The sequence below is a fragment of the Perognathus longimembris genome, chromosome 3 (assembly GCF_023159225.1).
Source record: "Perognathus longimembris pacificus isolate PPM17 chromosome 3, ASM2315922v1, whole genome shotgun sequence".
NCBI lineage: Eukaryota > Metazoa > Chordata > Mammalia > Rodentia > Heteromyidae > Perognathus > Perognathus longimembris.
In genome coordinates this window covers 40,688,902-40,693,471 of record NC_063163.1, presented here as the reverse complement: position 1 = coordinate 40,693,471, position 4,570 = coordinate 40,688,902, and the positions used below count along the sequence as shown (strand labels likewise).

Here is a 4,570-nt window from a genome sequence, read left to right as displayed (position 1 = left end):
TGAGGTTTGAACTCAGAGCCCCAGGTTGCTAAACAAGTGCTCTACCACCTGAGACATTTCTTGCCCTTTTTTCCTTTGTTACTTTTTATCTCTGTATGCGTAGGCCATCCTAGATCACAATCATCCTATTATGCTTCCCATGTATCTGGGAAGCTTTTTGTTTGTTGATATGAGTTCTTGGGAATTTTTTGCTCAGTGTCATTAAGCCACAATCCTCCAGACCAAGGAATGTTTAAGTCCATAGGTATGCCTTATGCATATGTATAGCCCTAATATCCCTAATATCTAACAGCATATGATTAATTTTAAAGTCTAAAAGGGGCTGGGTCTGGTGGCACATGCCTACAACATCAACTACTCCATAGGCAGATATCAGGCCGCTCATGGTTCAAAGTCTCATCTTAATCAATAAGCCAGGCATGGTAATATATACCTGAAGTCCCAGCTCTGCAGGAAGCATAAGTAGGAGAATCACAGTCCAAGGCCAGCCCTAGACAAAACCACAAAACTCCATTTGGAAAATAACTGAAGCAAGCTGGGTTCCAATGGCTCATACCTTTAATCCTACCTACTCAGGAGGCTGAGTTCTGAGGATAGCCATTCAGAGCCATCCAGGCAGGAAGGGCTGTGAGACTCTTTTACCAAAAAAGACCAGAAGTGGCACTGTGGCTCAAGTGGTAGGTAGAGTGCTAGTCTTGAGCAAAAGAAGCTTAGCAACAGTGCCCAGGCCCAGAGTTCAAGCCCCAGAACCGGCCAAAAACAAAAAACAAAAACTCTGAAGCAAAAAAAGGGCTGGGGGCATGACTCAGGTGGTAGAACCCTTGCCTAACAAGCACAAGAGCCTGAGTTCAAACCCTAATACCCTCCCCCCAGAAAAGTCTGCAAGAAGTATTTTTAGAAGGACAGAGAAAAAAGGAGGAAACGTGCCCACTTAGGATTTTCAGAAGCATATTATACCAGGCATTAACAGGCCAAATAATAAAATCAGGATTCACAAATATCTGAGCATCTTGGAAGGGAGAGGTAAAACCAGCAAGATGAAATGTAGTGCCAATGCATATAAACCCCTGTAAGGGGTTCAAAAATCAACATAGGTTTAACACAGGAGGACACAAAAAGCAGATAGAGAATATAAAAGCTACCTTCCAATATTCCTGACTGACTGTAGAACAAGTGTGTTGTGTGCCGTTCAGTGGGGAGAAGTAAGGAGCAGGCTTAAGAAGGATGGTTGGCTTAGGGGCCCAGGGAAGAAGATTTAGCAGCCGAAGTTGATGCTATTTGTTATGTAAGTACAGTGCCTGGCATGGAGAAATGTTGGCTGTAGTGTTTGCCATCACTACTATATCCAGTATCACGGTCGTTACTATTTGTTAGAACTTCCTAACAACCAGCCTATCTCAGTCCCTAGCCTTGGAAATCCAAGGTCATCACCAGGAAGCCACCTGTCTGGGGTGTTTGTTGACTTGATCCCTAACCCATAATCCTGTGATCCCAGGAACAATGCTCCCCCAGGTCCTTTGTAGCCAATGCCATCCATCTCATTCCTGGCTGAGCAGACTGTCTTTCCATAGAGAAGCTCTGCACTGTGCATTTGCTGCTGTGTATTTCCATCTAGCCGCCCCTCAGAAGCAGCTCTTTGATGTTGGAAAGGAAAATTGCTTTGTGTGAAAGCTCCTTTAATCTTACATAGCTACAAATGCCTTGTTATCTTTGGGGATGTGCCAAACTGCTCTTCATATTTCGGAATTAATCTTATTAAAGAAAGCTTCTGTTTAATCCCCCACTGCTGTTTAGCAGAGATTTTGAATAATGCTGCACCTGTCCCTTTTGCCAACTTGCCATGTGCATCTCCTGGATTCACTACCGTGAAGACGAACGCATCAGCAAGTTCAGGCTGGACAATGGGAGAGGCTTTTCAGTTCAATGCTGTACTTATAGGAAGGCTCCTTTTTAAGTCGTTATCTCAATTTCTCTAGAAAGAAGGAAATCAAGGGAAAGAGCAAGGGGAGACTGCTAGGCAGAACCGCACATGATACAGTGAAGTTGCTTCATTAACTATGTAACTCCATATAATCTCTTATGGCAAATTATAAGTAGTGATCGGGGGGGAAAGTTCATATAGGGTAACTATCTGTTGTATCTTCCCAAAGATTAACTGGACTGCAAAATGTGGGGGGGGGCGGGGGAGGGGGGGCTGGAGATATAGCCTAGTGGCAAGAGCGTTTGGCTCGTATACATGGAGCCCTGGGTTAGATTCCCCAGCACCACATATACAGAAAATGGCCAGAAGTGGCACTGTGACTCAAGTGGCAGAGTGCTAGCCTTGAGGGGAAAAAAAAAAAAAAAGAAGAAGCCAGGGACAGTGCTCAGGCCCTGAGTCCAAGGCCCAGGACTGGCAAAAAAAAAAAAAATCTCAAAGTGTGTGTGTGTGTGTGTGTGTGTGTGTGTGTGTGTGTTTAAAATTATGAGCTTGTCTTCTCAGCCCACTTCTATATCATCTCTGTTAGGAATCATCATTGATTGACCCATTGGCCTACCATATCAGACAATCACATTTATTCATCCTGTTAAATATTTCTTGTTTTCCTACCATGTGTCAAGCCCTTTACTAGGTGGTAAGAATACAATGATAAACAAGAAAACACAATTCAATTTCTCTTTCTGAATGCACAATCCTGTGAACAGGATCTCTTCAGCAGTGACAAAAGTGACAGGAAAACCAAACAATATAATGAAATGTGTATAATGGGTTAGAAGCAGGAATGATTTTAGAGATGCACCAATTGCCAAGGAATGCCTTATTGAGGAGATTGTCTCTGAGTTGAAACTTGAGGAGGAAGAGCCCAGCCTTTGAACACCTTCAAGGAGCCAGAAAGTTTGGCAGACAGTGGGAAGGGTTCCAGGAGAATCCTCAGGTGGGAACAGGATCTGTTAAGGGGAAGAAGGGAAGAAGGGAAGAAGGGAAGAAGCAGAGGCAGCTTGGATGGCCTTTGGAAGTCTTTCAAAGGGAAGTGAGGCCATAGAGGGATTTTAAAGAAGTAATCCTGGGGTTGGAGGGAGGCTCAGCTGGTAGAGAGTTAAATGAACAAAAGCATCAAGTACTAAGTTCAAGTCCCACTCTCAAACCAAAAAAGAAATAAAAAGGAGACAATGTTGCTTAAAGAATGAATGTTGAAGCACTGGATTGCAAGCAGGAAGACAACTGCAGAAAATGGAAGACCAGAAAAGTGATCACATATAGTGATGAGAAGTCTGGACTGAGGAGGAAATAAGACTGAGAGGACTGACTGATGAGTGCGTTTGAGAGGCTGAACAAGAGTCACCAAGAGGGGCTGGGGATATGGCCTAGTGGCAAGAGTGCCTGCCTCATATACATGAGGCCCTGGGTTCAATTCCCCAGCACCACATATACAGAAAATGGCCAGAAGTGGCGCTGTGGCTCAAGTGGCAGAGTGCTAGCCTTGAGCAAAAAGAAGCCAGGGACAGTGCTCAGGCCCTGAGTCCAAGCCCCAGGACTGGCAAAAAAAAAAAAAAAAAAAAAAAAAAAAAGAGTCACCAAGAAGCCAAGCACCAGTGGCTCACACCTGTAATCTTAGCTTTTCAGGAAGCTGAGATCTGAGGATTGCGGTTCAAAGCCAGACCCAAAAAGAAAATCTGTGAGACTCTGATCTCCAGTTAACCACCAGAAAACCGGAAGTGGCTCTGTAGCTCAAAGTGGTAGAGTTCTAGACTTGAGCTGAAGAGCTCAGGGACAGTGTCCAGGCCCAGAGTTCAAGCCCCACAACTAACAAAAAAAAAAGAGAGAGAGAGAGAGAGAGAGACCCCAGTCACTGAGCCGCCGCGGAGGACTCAGCTGCCTCCTCCTTGAGCCCCCTCGCTTCCCGACGCTCCGTCCCCTCCCCTCCCCCCCGCCCCCCGCCGGCCTTCTCCCGCAGCCGCCTTCCACAGGCCGTTTCCACCGAGGAAAAGGAATCGTATCATATGTCCGCTATCCAGAACCTCCACTCCTTCGACCCCTTTGCTGATGCAAGTAAGGGTGATGACCTGCTTCCTGCTGGCACTGAGGATTATATCCATGTAAGAATTCAACAGAGAAATGGCAGGAAGGCCCTTAAGGGATCGCTGATGATTACGATTAAAAAAAAAAAAGAAAAAAAAAGTAGTGAAGGCGTTTAAGAAGCAATTTGCCTGCAATGGTACTGTAATTGAGCATCCAGAATATGGAGAAGTAATTCAGCTAGAGGGTGACCAGTGCAAGAACATATGCCAGTTCCTGGTAGAGATTGGACTGGCTAAGGACGATCAGCTGAAGGTTCATGGGTTTTAAGTGCTTGTGGCTCATTGAAGCTTGAGGATTTCCTTGCAATGAGTAGAATTTCCCTTCTGTCCCTTGTCACAAGTTTAAAAACCTCACAGCTTGTATGATGTAACCATTTGGCGTCCGCTTTTAACTTGGACTAGTGTAACTCCTTCCTGCAATAAACTGAAAAGAGCCATGCTGTCTAGTCTTGAAGTCCCTCATTTAAACTGAGGTCAAGCAGTAGGTGCCTGGCGGTGTCCAGCCTGCAAC

General features: G+C 45.2%; 1 pseudogene; it reads left to right on the top strand.

Moving 5' to 3' along the window:
- The first annotated feature begins 3,834 nt into the window (after window positions 1-3,834).
- On the top strand, window positions 3,835-4,344 carry LOC125347870 (annotated as a pseudogene).
- Window positions 4,345-4,570: the final 226 nt, after the last annotated feature.